We start from the raw sequence: 24,155 nt of genomic DNA, 5'->3' as shown, positions 1-24,155 counted from the left end.
AGACCTATACACAATCATGATGTCAAACTCTTGCAAGCGCAAACTCCACCGAGCGAGACGACCAGACGGATCACGGAGATTGGCCAGCCAACACAGCGAATGGTGATCGGTCACCACCTTGAAGGAGCGGCCGTAGAGGTAAGGTCGAAACTTTGCCGTTGCCCACACGACCGCGAGGCATTCCTTCTCTGAAGTGGAGTAGTTGGCCTCGGCTCGAGAGAGAGTACGACTGGCGTAAGCTATGACATGTTCTACGCCGTTGTGCCGTTGTACAAGGACAGCGCCAAGTCCGACGTTGCTTGCATCCGTGTGAACTTCGGTATCAGCGTCCTCATCAAAATGCGCAAGAACAGGTGCCTCTTGCATTCGCTGCCGTAACTCTGCGAAAGCTGCTTCTTGCTCTGTAGTCCAGGCAAACGGTACATCATCTCGGGTGAGTCGCGTGAGCGGTTCGGCTATCGTCGAGAAGTTGGTAATGAATCGGCGATAATAAGCACACAAGCCGAGAAAACGCCGCACCGCTTTTTTGTCTGACGGCACAGGAAAGGTGGCGACTGCTGCAGTTTTTTCTGGGTCAGGCCGCACTCCATCCGCACTCACAACATGTCCCAGAAATTTCAGCTCATCGTAGCCGAAATGGCACTTCTGGGGTTTTAGCGTGAGTTCGGCCGAACGAATAGCTTCCAGAACCATTCTTAGACGCTTCAGATGTTCTTCGAAACTCTCGGCAAAGATGACCACATCATCAAGGTATACAAGGCAGCTTTGCCACTTCAAGCCAGCGAGAACGGTATCCATCATTCGCTGGAATGTTGCGGGAGCCGAACAGAGGCCGAAAGGAAGAACTCTGAATTCATAAAGCCCATCGGGAGTTACAAACGCTGTCTTCTCTCTGTCTCGCTCATCGACCTCTATCTGCCAATAGCCGCTCTTCAAATCTATCGATGAAAAATACTTCGCGTGTCGTAGCCTGTCGAGAGAATCATCAACCCGTGGAAGCGGGTAGACGTCTTTTTTGGTGACGCTATTGAGTTTCCTGTAGTCAACACAGAATCGCAGCGTTCCGTCTTTCTTCTTTACTAGAACGACTGGCGAGGACCACGGGCTGCTCGACGGTTGTATCACCCCGTCGTCAAGCATCTCCTTTACCTGCGTCTGTATAGTCTCGCGTTCTTTAGCCGAAACACGGTAAGGTTGCTGGCGGATTGGGCGAACATCATCGTCGGTAATAATTCGGTGCTTTATGAGGGGTGTTTGACCGACTCTAGATGAAGAGGCGAAGCAAGATTTAAATTCCTTCAGCAGGGTATGCAGTGCGGCCTTCTTCTCGTCCGAAAGCTTCGAACTGACGTCGATGTGGTCCAGAAACTTATCTCCATCAACCATTTCCTCGGATGCGAAGCACTCGGTGACATCCGCTACACGGTCTCCGAAGGCCACGGTGGTGCCGCGGAAAAGATGTCGGTGCTCGAAGTTAAAATTTGTGACGAGTATCTGCGACCGTCCGTCACGCACACGCAGAATGCTTCGCACTGCACACACACCTTGAAGCAGTAAAAGGGATACGTTGCTCTCGGCGACCACGTCACCGTCTTGGAGGTCTTCACAGGTGACTTCTACGAAAGCAGTCGCTCGGGGAGGCAACGTCACGCTTTCGTCGGCAACACGCAGCGCAGGTCTACGACAGCTATCAGCGCCTCGATCGGTTGCAAGTTGCGTCGAGAAAGTCACCATTCGCTCGCGGAGATTTATGATCGCGCCATTCTCTCGAAGGAAGTCCATTCCAAGGATGAGCTGACGAGAACAGTCGCGTAGTACGAGGCAGGTTACCACAAACGTTGACTCGCGTATTTCCACTCTTGCGGTACAGCGACCCAATGGAGTAATAACGTGGCCTCCAGCAGTGCGAATACGCGTCCCATTCCAAGGTGTCATCACTTTCTTAAGACTGGTTGCCAATTTTCCGCTCATAATAGAATAATCTGCACCTGTGTCCACCAATGCGCTGACCTGAAGACCGTCTATCAGCACGGGAATGTCGAGTGAGACTCGGCCACTGGGTTCAGACGCACAATCCGGCATTTCTCTCGCACTGCACTCAGACGTCAATTCAATGTCTGCAGCGTTTTGTGGAAGCGTCGATAGGAGGTCTTCCGCACTTTTAGTCCCAGCGACCTCGCCCCCGAAGGTCGCTGCCTTCAGTTTTCCCGACGAGGGCTTGGGGAACGTCCCCGTGCCATCGTACTGAGACGTGGTCCAATAGCTGCGGGTCGTCGTGGAGATGGAGACCGCGATTGACGCCGTGAGAAAGGCAGACGTTGCTGCGCGAGGTAGTCCTCAATTTCTCTTGGCCTCTGACCAACTAGGGGACGAGGCGAATGAATAGAGAAACCGCGCAGTCCAAGTTGTCGGTATGGACATTCCCGGTAGATGTGACCGGCTTCACCGCAATGGAAGCAGAGGGGTCTTCTATCCGACGTACGCCAAATATCGGACTTCCGCGGAGGGGCACGGCGACCGTCGATGTCCAAACCAGCATGCGCAGATTGAATTGAAACTGGCGGCATCGTCTGGATTGGGACTGCAGGGCTTGAGACCGGCATGGAAGTGCGCAGAGCTTCGGCATATGTGCGGTTCCCAACATCAGTGGACGCAGGAGGTGGTTCTAGATTTGTAACCGTTGGTTGAGGGCGACGGCTGTGAAGCACCTGCTGGACCTCGTCCCGAATAATATTGGTGATGCTGCTTACCTCCGGCTGTCTCGCCCCGTGTAGTTTCGCGATTTCCTCGCGGACGACGGAGCGGACGATTTCGCGAATCCACTCAATGCTGTTGCTCCCGAAGCTGGCGGAAAATTCAGTAGGTGATGCAGAATTCACTTGCCGGTCGAGTAGGGCTGACCGCTGATGAAGTACCCTCTCCATCGTAGTGGCTTCGGTCAGGAATTCTGCTACACTCTTCGGAGGACTCCGCACTAGACCAGCAAAAAGCTGCTCCTTCACGCCTCGCATCAGATAGCGTAGCTTTTTTTCTTCTGGCATTGCCGGATCCGCTCGCCTGAAAAGCTGCGTCATGTCCTCCACGTACATGGTGACGGTCTCATTAGGCATCTGGATGCGTGAATGCAATGCACGTTCAGCACGATCGCGGCGGTCGGGGCTCCGGTAGGTCTCCAAGAGGCGATGCTGGAACTCGCGCCAGGATGTCAAGACATCACTTCTGTTCATGAACCACGTTCGGGCGCCGTCTTTCAAACACGCGTAGACGTTGCGGAGTTTGGCGGCTTCGTCCCAGTAGTTGATCGCTGCGACGTGTTCGAACTCGCTCAGCCAGTCGTCCACATCCTCAAACAGCTCTCCGTGAAAGGGACTAGGCATCAGCGGGTTCTGGACAGTGCAATAAATTGGTGCCGACGACGTAGGAGTTTCCATGACGCCTTGAGGCGAAGTCATAGTCGCTCTATGGATAAGCTGTGCCGGTGTCTCTGGTGGTAGGCCTCGTTGGCGGCGGCTTGTTCTGTGAACTGGCGTGTCCACGGGCACAGGGCTTGTGTTCCGGCTCCTGGGCGGGCTCTTGTGCATGGGGTGCGTCGTCAGTTGTCGTACCCAGCAGCTCCACCAATCTTGTCACCAATCTTGTCTCACTCAAGGAAACCTTCCGCAGAACTGCTCGTCAAGCTAGGACAAAGAAAACGGCTCCAACCCAACCTCTTCGTCCTCTTCCACACGAAAACCACGCGAATTCATGCGGCATTAAAAAGCGGCTCAATCCCAACCTCTTCGTCCTCTTCCACACGAAAACCACGCGAATTCATGCGGCAATACGTTTTGCAACCAAGCCTTAGCAATGGCAATCCATGCATTATAAACTGACTGTGTGTTTGCAGTGAAGGCCCACTACAAGCTAAGGCTCACCATCAGCTCAAGAAAAGTGAGCACTACCCCATTAGAAAAATCAAAGTTAACAATGTGACATAATAAGCCAATATGAACACCCACAATATTCGAAAATCATAAAAAGTATGTTGTCACCAATCATATACCCACACTAATTAGTATTATGACTCCACTTTAACTTTCAGCTCCCCAATACATAAATTAATGTAGCCAAATAAGAATAACCTTTCTGAATTAATGAAGGTATCGGAAGCACAAGTAAAACGTTTAGGACACATTCAAAATTACATTGTACGAAACATTTGTAGTATGTGCAACTAAAGCTGCTTTATATATGGTCCCCAGGTCTGCTCAGTAAAAACATTTTGCCTAGAGCGTGCAGCACACAAGCACTGTAAATAAAAAGGTTTCGTTTCAGCTCTCAATTTTTCCTCATCAGCCCCTTTCCCACACCTCTATGCTACCATGAATATGCCCCTGATATTATCCACAGCGGAGTGTCGCTGCACTGATGTTACATGCATACCAACGCTAGCAAGCAGAGCCTCTATAGCCACATTCTGTCCTACGTCTGCCGACTTCATTCTATGCCTGCAAACTTCTTAAATAAAGTGCAGTGTCTTTCTAGTTGACAGTCTGTAAAAATAAGGAGCCTCTCAGTATTTGACTCAATATTCAAAATTACTACCAGTAATATACTTCCGGTTTTCGCAAATTGTAAAGCATCACTATGTAGCAACACCTTTGTCAAAGTGAAGCCGCTAGACTGGAACACAGCTCACAAATTCTACGTTAAAAGGAGTGGACCGAAATTCTGCCGAGCAACGATTAAATATTTCTTGCTTCGCTTATTGATAAGCTGACTTGCACAATAACCAAAACTCAGACCAAAGGATTATGAAAGGCCACAGCAAAAAAAAGAGAAAGAGAGAGAAAAAAAGCAGCGCAAAATAAATGCACAGGCACCATTGTGCAAAGCAGCACTGACCCTGCTGAGGCATTTCTCTAGTGTATCCAGCACAATGAGCTGCGACTCGTAGAAGTTCTTCTCAAACTCTGGCTGGATTGAACTGTGCGTCCTTTGGTAGACAAACTGCATGTGCATACATAGATCATTGATGTGGATAGAATCAAAACAAATAACATTCTCTGCCGTTGCACGTCAAAAACAAGTGGTTGACACCAGCGAGCAAATGAGGTTCCCTTGACACCTTCAATAAAGTGCTTCTTACACAATCCGCTTTTGTATTGATTCGATGACTAAATAAAACAAAATCTCATTTCTGCCGGTAAGCACACTGGGCGATATTTTTTTCGAAACTGACAGTGAATGCTCTTAAAAACACTCTTTATGGTGCATTTTAAGAGAAGCAAACCAAAATCAACAATCGATGCCATTATTAGTTGACACACAAAGCCTGACACCCCACCTGAAAATTTTGCACCAGTAAAAGTTTGTACACAGTTTCATCAGTGCTCTAAAGAATGGATGCATGCGTTTTTAGTGAATATGCCTCGCTTCCGCCATAATAACGTCCCACTTAACCTGCTTATAACAATATTTCCACCATCCCCTTTCCATCAACCATGCGAAGAGTAGTCCCTACATTCTCGCAAAGCTGTTCATATATCATCTTAAACGCACGGTCAGCTCCGGAAGGGCATGAATTTCATGAATACATCCGACTTTTACTCTTTCCAATTAAGCTGCTTATACTTCAGTGAATCACTGTATAAGATATAAGTAACATAATGAAACTTTAGCCTCAAGATATACATGCCCTGGCTTTGTGAAAAGTCACATTTTTCTTTGCGAAAATCCCATGTTTGCTACACACTTGTGTAGCTGAGGGTGCTACAATGCTTACAGATCCTACCGAGAAAAATGGCCGTTTTTAGTCCACTTTATTTGCTTTCAATTTTGGTCAAAGTCACTATACTGCATTAAAGCAATGTGCCCTATGCTTTGCTTGGCTTAATTGTCAGTTTAGCCTAACAAAGAAAGAAGCCCTTCAAACTATTCACCTTCTTCATTGGAATGGGAATGAAATGGAACCTGTCAATTTAAGGTTAAATGCACAAAATTTCATTTCCCCCAATTTCAGTTTCATCCGCATGATATTGGATTGTACGCTACGTCAGAGCTAACAACCCTTTCAATGGACAGATTCGTTACAACACAAAGCAGTTATGTTGAGCAACTGCACATATCACAATTGTACATATCACTCAAAAGATTTAATCTTGCATTCTATTCTCTGGGCACTTCACTATCTTGTTCCACAAAAGGACCTTCCTGCTGGCAGCAGTAGAACAACAATGCCATTTGTTTGCTATAGTCAAGCTGCAGTCTAGTTGAAGTTTAATAGAAAGTATAGCAGAATTTCCGAAACGGTTAATAAAGGAAAGTACATGAACGACACAATGCCATACCTGCCAAGTTCAAGAATTCTGAATCTGGGAGATTTTAGCAACGGGGGGTGGGGGAGTTGCACTAAATTATTTGGCCCTACTTTTTCTTCGGCACCAAAAAAAAAAACCAAGGACAAACAAACAAAAAAAAAAGAATCGCGAAAAACAAGAGGGGGTAGGAGAGGTCTCAATCTCAAGCGCCAACATCAGCGTTGAGGTCTTATAGTGGCTTGGAGTGGCCAAACACACGAGGGTAGGGTTTCCCACTAAGGTGAGAGTCTCAAAGAATCAACACAAATAGCAGAATTTATTTTCGTCAACGAGACTCGCGTATGTCTTTCTGGGACACTAGTGAGCGGACGAGACAGCCCAGCCGGATGTGGCAAAAGCGCGGATCAAAGCTTCGCTCACTACTAGATTCTTTTGACAGGAATGCCAAAACGTGTCTGGCTCTTTTTTAATGTATTTACTGGCTTTAATCCACTGCTGTGTTAGCTACTTCCCCACGGAGCATGCAGACCGCTATCGCGTCGCCTTGACTGTGGTTGTGTGCACGGCGGTTGCAGCAAACAGTAGTTCCTTTCGCAATCCCCGTGCACTTGGCTGTGCCCGTGCCTTCAAAACTGAGTCGTTTTATGCCATCTACGATTGCATCTGCTGCAGTTTTGTCCGCAGAGTTTGTGGAAAGCAGCGTTACTTTGACTGGTTGAGTGTTGAACGCGCACACACTTTCGGGGTTGTGTCAGTTACCCCGTCGCCATACATGATCGTGACAAGAACGACCGCGGATTCATTCACAGCGGTTGTGGCAAGGACAATCACACACACTATAGAAGACAGTGGATACGCCGGTTTGACACGTACTTCTGAAGTTTCGAGTAGGCTGCTTTCGGCCTTCGTTCGACGGTTTGGGTACTAAAGTTCGTATCACTCGCCGCGATTAGGAAATGTGTTTGGAACATTCGAATTTAAGACTAATGGACATAGTGAAATTGTGCTTGGAATTTCACGAATTCGTATCTGCCATGGTTTCGGATCACTGAGATTCTACTGCACATTTAGATGAATACCTCTTAAATTAATTTATAATAAAATGGGGTAGATTGGAAAAGCCTGGAGCGGATTGAGCTGCTTTTTTGTCAATACGGCCAGATCATGCACAAAAATTTCTATTTCCGGGAGACTTGGCAGGTATGCAATGTTGACATTTTGATGAGGTAGTTGTATCTCAGAAGTGAATCAAACGTGACCCACACCAGAGTCGGTGCATGTCCGGTCACCACCACTGGGCCAAGGTTTTTTTCCAGAGCCAGGTGCTATTCAGGTTCTTTTGCAAGTGGACACAGCAAGAACATTTCACCAAAATTGACTTCTTTATTTTTTTGTAAATATCCTCCTTCTACATTCCACAAAAACACAAACTTCAAATAGTATATAGTAAGAGTAAGGACCATGAAAGAACACACAGAACAGCAGACCTAAGTGAAGCAGTCAAGCAAGTAAATACATTGCCATTAAAGTATGTAAATTCAATCTCGAAATGACCATACATGTGCCTGATTCGGCTTGTCAATTCTGTCACTTCAGACTGACAATCTCGGCGAAAGCTGCAGCTGCAATCCTAAGAACTGAGATGTTCCCAATAGCACGCCGTGCAGTTAAGGCGATGCAACAGCAAGGAATAAGGAAAACGATGGAGGCAGACGTACCACATCGTTGACCGAGTGGAGAATCTTGGTGAGCCCCGAGATGACGAGGGAGAACTTGTACTTGCTGATGTTGATGAGGCATTCCTTGTTCTGCTCCACGTTGATCCGGGAATGGGTGGTCTGGGGCCCACTCCGGCATGGCAGCTGCAAAAAAAAAAGAGCACAGTGGTTTCCAAGGTCTGTCTTAAAGAAATTTTGCCGGGAACCAGGACTTCATTTCACTTAGACACAGCAGGCACTGTGCACTGACCAAAGGGCACACTGTAGCTCCCATTTAATCACCCAGTGTTGCTAACGTCAGCTGCTAGTTGTACTAAGTTCACCTGCAGTCAGCACAATCAGAGTTGCCAGTTTTGCTTATAATAACCAAATTTGGGCTTTTCTCACCAAGCTGCTTGTGTAATGTTCTAGTTGCTTGCAACGCCAGGGAGGGCGAGAAAGGGGGCTGATTTGAGTTTTTTTTGAAAATATGGCAGTTTCAGTACTTGCCACATCCTCTAAAAGTGCATTTGCATATTACTTTGGGTAGTTGAACATCTTGTGAAGAAGAAGATGTGCCTGCAGCAAGCAGCATCGCCAACGCCCGGCTTTCTCGGCTCGTGCTTCGGTTCGTTGCTGTGCCAATCGCTGGACGATTCTTCACGCTGTCTCGTTGCTGTCTTTAACGGCTAATAAACCTCCTCACATTTGGTGGAGGTGCTGTTAATCCCCGTTGCTACACCCTGGAGCTGCAAAGCCACACGCTACCGCCTGTCATACTGACAACACCACTACATCGACGACTTCGCCCCAGTTCAACTGCCCTGGCCATCCTAGGCTACAAGACACGAAGGTCTTCAGCGGCGCGGATGAGACCGACGTCGAAGACTGGCTCGAGCACTACGAACTGGTGAGCGCCAACAATAAGTGGGATGAAGCCGACAAGCTGTGCCACGTCATATTTTATCCCACTGGTGTCGCCGAATTGTGGTTTAACAACCACAAACACAACATCCCCACATGGAGCGTCTTCAAGACGTCATGAGCTGAAGTGTTCGGTCGGCCGGCTGTCCGCAAGCAGCGGGCAGAACAGCGCTTGCGCGTCCGCTCTTAGCAGACTGGCGAGACCTTTACCAGCTATATTGAGGACGTCGTCGACCTTTGTCGACATGCGAATGACACCATGCCCGAATCTGACAACGTCAAACACATCCTGAAGGGCATCGACGACAGCGCATTTCAAATGGTCTTGGCAAGAAATCCAAGCACAGTTTCCGAAGTCGTCAGCTTGTGTCAGAGCTACGACGAGTTGAAGAAGCAACGCACTCCGACTCGGCAGCCTCAGCATGGTGGTGAGTCAATGTCCAGTTTCGACACCCTGCCTGACAATTCACCGTTGCTTCAGCAAGTTCGAGCCTTCGTCCTTGAGGAAGTCGCCCGCCAGCTTTTCCTAGTGCCCTTCACTGACGAGACCACCACCCGTCTACCTGCCCGACTTCGCACTGCTATTTCGAAAGAGGTTGCCCAAACTGTTCCTCTTGCGCACCACGAGCCGCCTCTATCCAGCCGTGTTCACTGCCAGCATGTCGCGCAGCCAGTAGACCCTCCTGTCGCCTGTCCGCCAGCCGTGCAGCCTGTGGCCGCACCCCTAACGTATGCAGCGCAGCCTGCGGCTCCTCCTGCCGCCTGTTCGCAAGTGATGCAGCCTGTAGCAGCGACGTTCACATATGTAGATGCTGTGCGTAGGCTTCCGCAACCAACCTACACCTCGTGCTCACAGCCCGCACACCCGGCTGCTTATACTGCACCTTGGGCGGCGCCACCAGTAGCCAATCCTTGGAGGACGCCCGATAACCGAACGATATGCTACGCCTGCATCACTCCCGGACACATTGCCCGCTACTGCCGCCGTCGACCTCAGACGTTTGGCGACTATGTCCGATCGTCGCGACCAGGCAGCCAACCATTCGACCAATACGGGCCGGCCTCGTCACCTCGCTATGCCCCTGCTGACCACCTTGACCTACAGCTGCAGCGCGCACCGTCTCTTCGTCGGCGATCGCCCTCCCCCATGCGTCACCGGCCCGGACCTTCCGAACAGGAAAACTAAGCACCGCAGTTCAAGAGGCAAGAACTGCGCCGTTTTCGAACTGTCTAAGCCCTCGCCCCCCTCCTGCTAACGTGATCGCAGTTAACTGTTGAAGGTTATTGTACTTTCGCCCTTGTAGACAGCGGCGCCGCTGTTTCTGTTATTGCCGCTAATGTCTGCCGTGTATTACGTAAAGTCACGATGCCGCTTTTGGGACTGTCACTCCACACCGCAAGTGCACAGCAAGTAACGCCTCTCGCAGCTTGCACTGCAAGAGTGTCCATCGAAGACATTGTTTACATTGTGGAGTTTATTGTCCTCGCTGTCTGTTCGCATGACGTCATCCTCGGATGGGACTTCCTATCCCGCCATAATGCCGTCATCGACTACGCACGCGCTGAAGTTGAGTTTTCACCCTTTTGTGATGTCCCATCACTTGACGCTCTTCATCAGCCGTCGAAGTTATTCGTGCATGAAGATACCGATATTCCACCTGAAAATTTCGCACTTGTTCCAGTTTCATGCAACGCCTACACTGACGCTACAATCTTTTTTATGCCTTCCGATATCTTCACGAGTCGTCGAGCTCTGCCGCTGCCTTTTGCAACAATTGACCTTGCCGTCGGAAGAAGCAATATGTTCGTAAGCAATCCGCTTTCCACACCTGTCACCTTGCTTGAGGGGGAATGTCTCGGCCGCGTGCAGGATCTCGACCCTTCGTCTTTGGTTGATGTCCCAGATGACTACTGCGACCACCCAAAATCACTGTCGGCACTCGAGGAGTCGTCCAAGGATACGTTTTCCAGCGCCATCGCCGACACCCTCACTCCCACCGAACATGCCGACCTGCTTGATCTTCTGCATGAGTTCCGGAATCCTTTCGATGTGTCGCAACCTCAACTAGGCCGCACGTCGCAAGTCAAGCATCATGTTGACACCGGCCTACACCAGCCACTGCATCAAATACCATACCGTGTCTCCGCTGAAGAGTGCCGCGTCATCAACGATCAAGTCGAAGATATGCTTTCTAGAGACGTCATTCGACCATCTCACAGTCCCTGGGCATCTCCTGTCGTCCTGGTGCGTAAGAAAGACAGATCTATCCGATTTTGCGTGGACTATCGTCGTTTGAATAAGATAACCCGCAAGGACGTATATCCTTTGCCGCGCATTGATGATGCCATTGACACCCTTCACGGAGCGGAATTCTTCTCGTCGCTAGACTTGCGGTCTGGCTACTGGCAAGTTCCAATGGCTGAAGCCGATCGCCAAAAAACTGCATTTATTACACCTGACGGACTATACGAGTTTAATGTCATGCCCTTCGGGCTTTGTAATGCGCCCGCCACGTTTGAACGACTTATGGATAATACGCTACGTGGCCTCAAGTGGAATATGTGCCTCTGCTACCTCGACGATGTCGCGGTTTTCTCACACGACTTTCCTACGCACCTCCTTCGCCTCAGGCATGTTTTGACTTGTCTGACCAACGCTGGCCTGCAGCTTAACCTGAAAAAATGCCGCTTCGCTGCACGCGAGCTCGTCATCCTAGGCCACATCGTGTCGAAGCTTGGCGTATTACCTGACCCAGCAAAACTTCGAGCAGTCGCAGAATTTCCCAAGCTGACGACCATGAAGAAACTTCGCAGTTTTGTAGGCCTATGCTCATGTTTCCGGCGCTTTGTTCGCAATTTTGCATCCATCATGTCACCATTAACCCAGCTTTTATGCAGTGACTTCAACCTCTCCTCCTGGTCCTCTGCATGTGACGTTGCCTTCACTACTCTGCGCCGTCCGCTCACCTACCCACCTATTCTTCGCCACTTCGACCCGACGACTCCTACCAAAGTGCACACCGACGCCAGCGGCGTTGGGCTAGGCGCTGTCGGCGCTCAACGAAAGCCCGGCTATTCAGAATACGTTGTAGCCTATGCTAGCCGCACTCTGACAAAAGCCGAAACTAATTACAGCGTGACAGAAAAAGAGTTTTTGGCTCTGGTGTGGGCGCTTGGAAAGTTTCGGCCGTACTTATACGGCCGCCCGTTCGATCTAGTAACTGATCACCACGCGCTTTGCTGGCTCTCCACGCTGAAAGACCCTTCTGGCCGCCTTGCGCGATGGGCACTCCGCATCTAGGGGTACGACATTCGCGTCGTATACCGCTGCGGACGCAAACACTCTGACGCTGACGCCCTGTCCCGCTCACCTTTGCCACCAGCTGCGACGTGCGGAAACACGTGCCTCCAAACCTTGTCATCGTTAAATCTTGACTCAATTGCCACCGAACAACGTCGTGACCCGTGGATCGCACTTCTTCTCGAATATCTATCCGGTACGCCCAACCTTCCGGTAACTCGATCCCTCCGACGTCAAGCTTTCCATTTTGCCATCCGCGATCAACTTCTAGATCGACGCAACTACTCTCCTGATGGCCGCCGGTGGCTACTGGTCATTCCACGCACTTTACGATTGCAGGTATGCGCCTCTCTTCACGACGATCCACAATGTGGCCACGCCGGGGTGTTCAAAACATATGAACGCCTTCCCCATCGCTATTACTGGCGCGGCATGTACAATTTTGCACGCAAATTAGTGCAGTGCTGTCCTGACTGCCAGCGACGCAAATCAACACCGCTACGTGCGACTGGCGAATTGCAGCCACTTCCGTGCCCTGCCAAGCCATTTGATCGCGTCGGCACTGACCTCTACTACGGCCCCCTTCCATTGACCCCACATGGCAATCGGTGGATTATAGTGGCGGTCAACCATCTAACACGCTACGCCGAAACAGCCGCTTTATCGAGCGCTACCGCTCAGGATGTCGCCTCTTTCATTTTACGTCAATTTATCCTTCGACATGGCGCACCGCGAGAGCTCCTTAGTGACAGAGGCTGCGCTTTCCTCTCCGAGGTCGTCGAAGCTCTGCTTTCGGAATGCCACGTCATTCATCGGAAAACGACAGCATACCACCCGCAGACTAATGGGCTAACGGAACGGTTTAACCGCACGCTTGGTGATATCCTCTCAATGTACGTGGCATCTAATCATAGCAACTGGGACCGTGTTCTCCCATACGTCACATTCACATACAATACTGCAATACAAACAACCTTGGGATTTTCACCTTTCTTTCTTCTTTATGGGCATGACCCTCCCCATACAATTGATACTCTACTTCCCTACCGTCCTGATGCTTCCGAATGTCCACCTATCTCCGATGCTGCTCGACAAGCCGAAGAGTGCCGCCAGCTTGCCCGTGCGTTCACCTCGGACGAGCAGCAACGCTGGAAAAAAAAACGTTGCACCTCTCTTCCGGATCCCAGCTATGCCCCAGGGTCTCTCGTGTGGCTTGCCATCCCATACCAAACTCCGGGAATCTCATCAAAACTTGTCCCCCGGTACGAGGGGTCCTACACCGTTTTAGAGAAAACCTCTCCGGTTAATTACCTACTTGAGCCAGTTTCCCGATCGGATGACATGCGCCGGCGTGCACGTGACATCGTACGTGTTTCCCGCCTAAAACTGTATCATGAGCCTCTCCTTGAAACTTCTTAGGTCGCCAGGATGGCTACTTTTTCAGCGGGGGCGATTGTGAAGAAGAAGATGTGCCTGCAGCAAGCAGCATCGCCAACGCCCGGCTCTCTCGGCTCGTGCTTCGGTTCGTTGCTGTGCCAATCGCTGGACGGTTCTTCACATTGTCTCGTTGCTGTCTTTAACGGCTAATAAACCTCCTCACAAACTAACCATTTGAGGGTTTATTCTTTCTTTCGTGACATGCGGCCGATAAATGTGTATCTTTTTTTATTGCTGAATTAAATTCTTCAGATAAATCTTCAGAAAAGATTGTCCACAATTTTTTTGGGTGACCGCGAAGTGACAAAATAATCATTTGTGTTGTTACATACACATGCTTTATTCGTAACAGGAAGATAAAATTTAAAAAATATCTATATAACACTTAAAAATTATAAGTTGAAAGAAACATTTGTGTAGTTTACACACGTCGAAAATTAAGTGCACGGAATTGCATCAAGTGAAAATACAGGAGGAGAAAACCTACTTTTTATCCCGCCAGCATTGTCTCACCACGCACACTTTAGAGATGTCTCTCACTCCTCAATATCCGACTCTTCACTCATAAGTAACTCCTCGTATGATGGGCTGATTTTCACAAAATCAAACTTCGACTCGGCAGTCGAGCAGCAATTTGCAGTAATCGCCGCGAGACTCACTTGCGGCAAACTACTACGCACTTCCATCGCAAAAGCAAACTGCATAAGGTGTGTGCAGTGAAGAAAACTGTGTGAGCACATCCGGCAAGGAAAGAGAAGTCTGACACCTATAATAATCCTACACATTATCACCTACAAGATAGAAGTTAATTTTGTGAGTACCCGAAACCAAAAAAGCAAGCACAGCACCATTTCTGCACCGTTTGTCCGTCAGGCGCAAATGGTCATTTAGGCACAAATGGTGCCTGTAAGCCGGGCACCATTTTTCAGTCAGTCAAGTCATTTGTCAGGCATCATTTGTGTCAGTTGACGCTTGCACGGAACAGTCATATTCATGTACTGGGGATAAAATAAACGAGGGAGTCACAAAATGGTCACCTTTTGAAAGATAATAAATCAGAAAGCCATCTTTTCTTTTAAAGGCGCAACAAGCGGGAACAGACCCAGGAGCTAAACTGATGCTACCCGGCGTTTCAGTATAGTAAAACATTTTAAAAAAACAGATGAAACATCGACGCTAGAAAACTCCACATATTCCATCAGTGTGGCAGCACATGCCAAGCAAGAGAAAATATCGAACTGGTGTGCATTTTAAACATACAGGCAATGACGTACATGCACATTTTTGACCGTCTTGTGGTTGTTAGTGGATGACGTACATCTATGTCTTTGAATGTCGATCGGTTAAATCAATCATATTGTTCGAAGAGTCAACAAATAACGTCGTTTGTGCATTGGCAAATTCACAATGAAATGAGTGAAGACTACACTGAAGACTATGTTAAAATTAAATATGTGCACTTGTACATAGCTGTGCATATCTTTACTGCACAAAATTACTATTTTTCTTCTTCCCTTCATATTTGAGCAATCTTCTTTATTATGATTAAAGATATTTTAAGGGGGCCTCTAAACCACCCAAAGGTCATAATTCAGTTGTGGTGGGGAAGTGGTGCGTGAGTGTACAATGAACAGCGAGCCGTGAGAATTTTTCGAAATGATGCCGTGATAGCAGAGTTGAACGCGTTTGATTATTTAAACGTGGTGATCGCTACTTTCGCTCTTTCCATCGCTAACCTCCAATAGTATCCTTTTCTAAAGTCACTTCGCCCTCGGGCTGAGCGCCCCTACGGTTGTTTCTCCTCCCATAACGCGGGGGTTTTTCTAGGGGCGAAGCTCCCTAAGGCGTTGGTCTGCCCATCCCTTGCATGTATGTAGTAGTACATAGCCACCAGTGGGACATACCCACTCTAGAGCGGGTATGTGCCACAGGGGATGCGAGATAGGCGATGGCGATACTTGGAGTGCTCACTAGATGAACGCATGGACGGACGGACAGACAAACTAGCAGACGGACAGCGGATGGATAGACGCACGGACGTACGAACAGATGGATGCACAGACAGAAAGATGGATGGACAAACTTACGGACGGATGCACAGACGGACGCATGGAGTTACGCACGGATGGTCACGCGTACGAATGGAAGTACGGAAGGGCTGACGCAAGCTTCACCCCACTCATGATCATTCACCACCGTGGATATACTGTGATTTTTTTTTCCTTGACTTACCCTTCCCTCCCCTTTTTTACCACTCGCGCTTTTTCTCTCTCCTTTCATATCTTTCTTTTTTACCTTACTTTCTTTTCTTCACTCTCACCATCTCTTCGATCCCCGTTCCCACACGAGTATATCGGTTGAGGTGCCCTCACAAGACAGGCAGTCATCGTGCACTCCACACCCCATTTTCATACCTTTCAGTCTTTTCCTAAAGAATCACCCACCTCCCTTCCACTCTAGCGTGGCATGCAGGTGCATGTCCGTGCCTAGGGAGGTGACGCATGCGGGCACCACAACGAACAACAAGGAGTATGCTCGCAGACTAACTGGTTGCTTTACCAATAAAACCTGCTGCGCATCACAATTAACTTCGCAACATCATGCAGAACGTCCCAGATAGGAGGAGACATTGTTTCTTCGAATTAGTGGCGAGCCGGTGGCTCGTAGCGCTTCCAAACGTGGAATCGCTGATCATGACCCCATTCTGCACACGATGCATGTGTTCACTCTAAGTGTTTGGAAAAAATACAGCAGATAGTTTAGGCGCCTTTCAAGGATGAGAAAATTTATTGCATTTCCACTTCTTTTGTGCTTTTTTTGTATAGGTAGCAGTTTTTTTTTTTTATGCACCTTTTGAAATTATTTGCATGCACGCTCTGTGGCATCTGGCAAGACTGATTGCAAACAAGACCACATATAAAGATAGGAAAGGACAACAGTTTGGCCGCAACCGAATTTCGATTCTTCGCCCAGCTGAATTGCATATTTTTATGCTGTTGCTGCATATGCCTATAACTGCTTTAAAAAAAGCGCCATTTGATTACAGTAGCAAACATTACCAAAGAAATTTAGCTTAAGCATTTTTACAGCCTTCCTCACTTCCAGTTCATGTTCTAGGGTAGTTATACCAATTGATTCATCAACAAGCAATAATAAAACAGGCACATAGAAGTGGCCAGCTGTTCTGCGAAAAAATGAAACCTCTGCAAAAGCAAGTTAGAAAGTCTTTGCCCTCATTTTTTATTAGCCAGGTAAGGTACATACAAGTACAAGTTATTACAAATATACGTGTTTCTAGATTTAGTTTAAACTTCTTTCTTCATTCTATACACTTTAGACACAGCCCCACAGCCGTTCACACATTTGTCCCTTTGCAGCAGTAAATTGAGGATGTCCCTGTGATGTAGATAGTCCGACTGACAATGAAATCATTATTGGCATCATGCTCCATCATTTCACCACAAGAGTATGGACCACCCACCGTAGAGTCCGCACTTTGCTGCTTAAGATTTACACATTTTCAGTGTGCTGAGGAAGTTCCTGGTTGAAAGGGATTCATGTACAATGATGAACCGAGCACAGCAATTCAACGGAGGTTCCGCAGTCAGCGGGACAAATTCTATCGTAGAGGAATTTAAGTGTAGTGCTGTGGTGGGATAAACTTTTGAACTAGTGCGGCCACTATGTGGAAAAGTAGTAGCTTGTGAAAGTACGGTGCGTATAAGAGGCAGCTTTAATAACATGCTTCCAGCTCTTGCAATGTACAAAAAAAAAGCGTGGCCTTCAGGTCTGGCATTCATTACTTCATGGCAGCCTTTGATGTAAGCACAATATTGAGACCATCTATTTGCTCTTTAATGATTGATATGTGGGGTTTAACGTCCCAAAACCACCATATGATTATGAGAGATGCCGTAGTGGAGGGCTCCAGAAATTTGGACCACCTGGGGTTCTTTAATGTGCACTCAAATCTGAGCACACGGGCCTACAACATTTCCGCCTCCACCGGAAATGCAGCCGCCGCAGCCGGGATGTCTATTTGCTCTCTAAACCTCGCAAGTTGTGTGTAAGGTGAATCTAATCTACAGATTGATTGATTGATATGTGGGGTTTAACGTCCCAAAACCAGCATATGATTATGAGAGACGCCGTAGTGGAAGGCTCCGGAAATTTCGACCACTTGGGGTTCTTTAACGTGCACCCAAATCTGAGCACACGGGCGTACAACATTTCCGCCTCCATCGGAAATGCAGCCGCCGCAGCCGGGATTCGAACCCGCGACATGCGGGTTAGTAGCCGAGTACCTTAGCCACTAGACCACCGGGGCGAGGCATCTAATCTACAGATATAAAAGGATATGCAATTGAAACATGAACACCGAAAATGTTTAAGGTATACACATGCCTCAGCATATGTGTGACTGTAGTGACAGCTCACGAAATGTTGCGCGACAGTCGAAAAATAATGAATGTTCAGGAAAAAGTCTGATACCACCCGCAAGGCAAAACGGGCACCCAAAACAAATTGTTGATATTCCCAACATTGCAGCATACAAGTTTTTAAAAATGCTTACGTTATCTTCAACACCTCAAGCTAACATGTTTATTGGCCTTCTGTACTGAAATGCCTTCTCTTTTAAACGAAACAATACCTAGGACTTTAAATAAGCTCACCTTTGTTAAACAGGTTTAGACAAGTTCGAGACTTCAAAATGTCAGTCTCCAGAATAAATTGCCACTCTTTCAGTTTGTTTAACAAATGTTGCACCACCAGCTTGCTTCAGCTAAACAAAAATGGCAAATAACCTTCTCTAGCACCTTCCAAAGGGTGCGAGAGATAAACAGTGAGTTAGTATTCAATAATCAAGTACTACTTCATAACTTCATATTTGTTGGTTTTGAGGAAACAGGTCGAATCATTTGATCATTTCAAAGGAAACGGCAGAACACTCCGCTATTTCAACATCTCACTTACATCGCTGCACTGCAATGTAAGTGCCATTTCCCGGTTTTCGTACTAAGGCCATTTCCGGTAAAATATTTTTGAACTTGACACGCATGTCATGATTTTTATGTTAAGCTCTGTCGCTTGTGTTCGCCATGTAATCATGCTATACCATACCAGTTTTGCAACATGTCATGTGAGCTTGCCAAGTCTACCCTTCAGCCCTGCTGGAATACTGTGTTGCCCACATTTGCCAATCAAAGGCTTGACCAGATCCTAACAAACGTCAAAACCCGCAAGGGATGTTCGCCACCGCTTGTCATTAGTCTTTAGATTATGCGTCTATTTTTCTGACTTGCCAGGCCTTTTTTTTTTTTTCATGGACTCTCCTGGTATTGCAGAATAAAACATTCATAGTTACAGCAAAAAATATTTTTCTCTTCAGTGCTTCTTTGATATTTATATGTGAAGAATTGACTAAAACGTCATTGATGTGCAAGTCCCCTGTCTGCAATATTTAGTTCGTCAATATCATAGTAAACACGGCACTGATCATCAGTGACACCTAATCAACACAAGCCCTTAGAAATGCCTTGTGAATTGTTATACAGGCAAATTTTGCTTACCAATCGTACCAATCATGCTCCATATAAACTTGACTTTTTAGGGGATAGCTTAAACTTGGCTCAAAATAGGAGACCATTGAAAACTCTGCATAATGTGAAGAACAAATTAAGTTCTCAAATAGTGGTTGAAAAGTAAAAGGTCAGCTCGTAAACATTATGTGCTTTGCCATAAAACTAGCATAGATTTTAATAACAGTGGTATTTCAAAGAAAGAGCTCATCCTGGTCAAACAGTGTTACTTGATGAGAAAACTATGATGCAATTTGTTTTAATTATTTTTTTTACAATGAACGAGTCTGCAGTAGAGAGACCTTCGCAGCTTGCCAGCTGTGCAACATGTTTATTAACTAGGCATGCATTGTCCAACTGTTTCGGGGAAAAGAAAAAGCGTCCCCTTTCTTCTCTCATCTTAAAATCATCAGTCAGAGATAAAATGTTCATCCCCAGGAAGTCATTCTTTTACGCTACCCACTGTGCTCTTTGTTGCGAAGTGTCAATGTACCGCCTGTTGCTACAGATTATTACCTATGTGTGCTGCAGGCTTGTGTGCTGGGTTTCTAAAATTACTCCTAGCCGCACAACTTCAGACAAGTCAACACTATTCCAAGTAATTGCCAACAGCCTCGCTTGTATAAGTTTGCTCAAAAAAAGTTTGCAGAGAGAAACCTTTATTTTGTGGGTACAAAAAATTGTATTCATGAGTATGAGAGTCTATCAGTAAACAACTGATTGAGCACAAACAACATTTTAGGAATGATGCTCATAGGGCAAAGAGAAACTGCCAAGTCCAACGAGACCATGCTCAATCATTTCACTGTTTCACGGACGACATCACACAAAGCTTACAACTAGACAATAGTGATTCTAATGCATTCTAAGTAAAGGCATGATGAGAGAAAGGCGCTGAAGAACAAGACTAATGCCTGGCTTTCAAATCCCAAAGCTTCCTAGTAGAACAAAACTGACTGCACCGCACACCAGTACATTCCCCAGATTTCACAAAATATAGAATGAAAGATGTGTAAGTACACGACATTTGCCTTGCTTGTCAAATCATATACAGCATTATCTAATTTGGCAGGATCATCAGAGGAGACGCATTTTGAAACTTATCCAACCGAAAATTGTGTCATCCGGGCATAGATGTGGCCAACATTCACGGGAGTTGTAAACCGGGCAAAGAGTCTAACTTTCAGCACTTGAACAGTTTAATAAACGGATCCGGTCCAATATTCAAGCTGTTTCCTGGTTATGTATTTTTTAAACTATCATTCCCACTGTTGTGTTGGAAGCATTATGTGAATAAAGCTCAGTGAGCTCGCATAACACTTTAGGGCACTCAGCTACTCAAGTGTCCTGAACGAGGTATTGAGAAAACTACGGTTGCTACTCTGGGCCTCTATAGCACTAGACCTTGCTGAGGCTTACTTTAAAATACAAATGAAATCGATTTTGTGGCCCTTATAGAAAGCATGCCAACCCTTTTGAATCTTTTTTTAACTTCATAATAGTGGGTACATATGCGTGTTTTTAAGCCAACCATAGTTTTCTTTTTTTATCCAATTTTCACTTAGCAAACCATGCATAGGGCAACAACATACATTGCATACCAATTTAAGCAGCAGTGATAAATTATTCGTGGTAACTAATAGACAAAGAAAAACTCATTAATATTGTTTCCAACAAGGAAAGGCGAGCCCTTGACACTTCCACTTCTTTCCTTCAATGCAAATTATGTCAGCTAGAACTCTGCACTTATCCACACAATTCTTTTGTCTTTCTTTCAGACTGCTGTAATTTCAACAGGTAATGTATCAGTGCTGCTTTCTGCACTTAGCTATTGTCAGTTATAGGTAAAATGTAAGCGCTTACCCATTTCTCTAACTGCACGCATCATTCAGCCTACTTAAACTAACAATCCCAATCATAGTTTGGATCGCAACTGGGTTTTGATACGAACCCAATTAGTCTGACCGGGGCTTGTACTGTTGTTGCCATATGAAAGTTTTGAGAAACAAGGTTTGGGTATGGGCCACTTCGCATTCCATCACAGATATTTACACATGAAGCACACAAGGGGAGACAGAATGAAACAGCCAAATGCTGCTGATTCCCTCTGTCCCCTTGTCCTGGTATGCGCTGTTTACAGCTTTAAGGAGATTGTACAGAGCCGTAAAAAGTATGAGTTTACAAACCCAATTCCCAGGTAACAAGTTCCTGGAATCTCATTCCCTCATCACAAAACTAAGCAACAAAGCAAGGCCTCCACAAGTAACGTGGATCTGTAAAATGTAACGGTTTAAATGTGCAACTTTAAGCGAGATTCTGATCTAAATACAGACATGTCTCTGCCTGCTGCCAACCACTTACAATGGAGCAATCGCTGTCTTTAAATGAAAACATGCCAGTGTGCACTGAAGAAGTGCATCACTGCAACCAGGCGATGTCCTGAGAAACAAAACTGTAATTGAGCCATTCTGTCGAGTGAAATCCCAAGCATTCACGTCCCGCCTGTACCAGTCCTACCACAGACATCCTGCGAAAGGTAGCTCTACAGCATTTGCAAGAATAATCGTAAATCATGATGGGGTCACCATCAGACCAACCAAAATAGTGATAAATAGCTCACACATGAAACAAGTTTCTCTTGATCACCAAGGGTCTGACAAAAGTTTTCTTCTTTCAACGTGCACAAGACTTCTCAGTAGGTGAAAGGCAAAACGCACAACAGTTCCGTTTGCACGCAAGCATTCAAAGAAGGGACACCTGGCGTTTCCTGTAAAAGGGGGACAATCCAGGGTACCGAAGGGGGGGGGGGGGAGGTCAACTGCGCGTGTAAACATATGCGGGCCCCGTTGGTAACCGAAAAACGACGGGAAATCCGCAACGTCCCCACGGCCGGACGAGCGACGGCATGGAACGACCACGCATGGCCAACCCACGCACGGCGATGAATGGGCGCTCGGCGGCCAAGGTCGAAGCTGCCAAAATCGCGCGTACGCAATCAGGCCCTTCCTCCTTTTCGCGAATGGGCTAGGTCAATCGGGCGCAAGCCCCAGTGCTCGCATCACGCAACATCGCCACTGGGGGAAACACGTACGATAAATCTCGCGGCCCAGAGCCAACACGGAAGCTGCAGCCGGCGCAAATTGGCAACTTCGCTTCATTTCCCTCGACGCTTCGTGCCATATTTTGTTGTTCATCGCGATCGAGTGAGGATTAAAGGGCAGTCGAGGCAGGCCGATTACGTCTCGCTCTAGCCGCAGATAAGGGAGGCAATCGCGCGGAGTGCTCTTCCATTCATAAAAATGGGAACTAGCCGAGCGTTTACTTCTCGTGGCGTCCTGCCAGTGTCATCACAGACGGTTTTCTTTCCTTTTTGTTTTTCCTTCCTAGACGAGAACATTGCCACCGAACCCCGACGCGCGGCCAACCGATTGAGCCGTCCTTTCGCTTTCCGTTTCGGAGACCAGTGCCAATAACAGCAGTCTAGTTTCCGAGCTTGATTCAAATTTGTGGCCGCCACTGGTACAGTTGTACTCTCTGGCCAACGCGATTAGAAACTCCGGCTACTTTCCAGAGACTCGTCCTCGGCCATACGCGACATCAGTTCTGATCCCGGTGTTCACCTGTACGACGTGCGCCGTTACGCGATCGCGGTGGCAGTGCCGGTGTATCGATCGCGAAGCCCCTGCTGGAAAGAAGGGCAGGGAAGATTTGCGGAGCGGGAAAAAAAAAAAAATGAGCGCTGCGGAGTCTGGCGCGCGCAGCACTCTGTCGGGTCTGCCGAATTTTTTTTCGTGCGTGCGATGAGTTTACGCGGTGTCCTCACAACGGTGCGCACCCTGGTCGAGCTGGGCGGTTGTTGTGGCGCACTTCGGGGCTTCGGAACGCAAAACCTGCTTCCAAACGGGCGCCGGAGTAGTGTGGGCGTCCGAGCACTTCCGCTCCTATGCGACACTTCTTTATTATTACTTTTTTTTTGCTTTCGCTTTCCTTTTCCTCACGGATCGCTCCTGCGGCGAAGACGACGCGCGGGGGCGACTTCCGTTCGCCGAAATAAAGGAAAGAAACGACATGTCGTTTTGGCCGAGGAAAACTGAGACCACGTCGGAAAGCCGTGCCGAAGCGAGTCCCACGGAACGTCAGTACGGCAACGCCGGCGCGATCAGCGGCAAAGGTCGCACCGACAAAACACGGCTGTCGCACGCACACCGAGGAGGCACGGCGCCCACAGGACGCCCCATAAAGGTTTACCTGTTCCTCAAAACGCGTGATGAGCGACGAAACCCACTCCACGGGCTTGGTGGCCATCGTCACTGGCGTCTGCAGGAACATCAACAGAGACCACCGAACATTTTGGACGCCATCTTCCTAATAGACGCGCAGCAAGCGCGCATGCGCTTTCTTCGCGTGCGCTATTGGTGGAACGCTCAATGAGCGTCGTCTGCTAGCGCGCGATGGTGCTGCCGCGCGCGGTCTGTTGTTTTGACGCAGCGACGGCGCGTTTTTTGGACCGTAATTTCTTGGAAAAGCAAACGTAACTCATTATGCACACAAGATGCATTGAAGCTTATCAAACACCAGGTCATCGACAACAAAACGAGAGACGTGAGAGCCATTCTGTGCCTAGATCTAGAACAAGCGTTTGACAAAATTCACCACTCATTCATACTCGAAGCAATTTCCAAGCTTGGTCTGGGGAAAGCCTTCTATGACTACGTGTGGTCCTTTCGTACAGATCGGAAAGCCGTGATGAAGATTGCAGATATCGAGACCGCAGTAATCGAACTAGATGCAAGGGGCACGCCGCAAGGGGCAGTGATTTCACCAATGCTGTTCAACATTGCCATGATTAGACTGTCAAAGAAATTATCGAGCATTGAAGGATTTAATCCTTCACAGCATCTACGCAGATGACATTACC

The 24,155-nt window shown here is 47.6% G+C and overlaps 1 pseudogene; it reads right to left on the bottom strand.

Moving 5' to 3' along the window:
* The window catches only part of LOC142804079 (neurofibromin-like), a 186,368-nt pseudogene extending 162,746 nt beyond the window's left edge, over positions 1-23,622 (bottom strand).
* Between the last annotated feature and the right edge of the window lie 533 nt (positions 23,623-24,155).

Source organism: Rhipicephalus microplus, chromosome 3 (genome assembly GCF_043290135.1).
Source record: "Rhipicephalus microplus isolate Deutch F79 chromosome 3, USDA_Rmic, whole genome shotgun sequence".
In the NCBI taxonomy this organism is placed as follows: Eukaryota; Metazoa; Arthropoda; class Arachnida; order Ixodida; family Ixodidae; genus Rhipicephalus; species Rhipicephalus microplus.
This window is presented reverse-complemented; position numbering and strand designations above follow the sequence as displayed.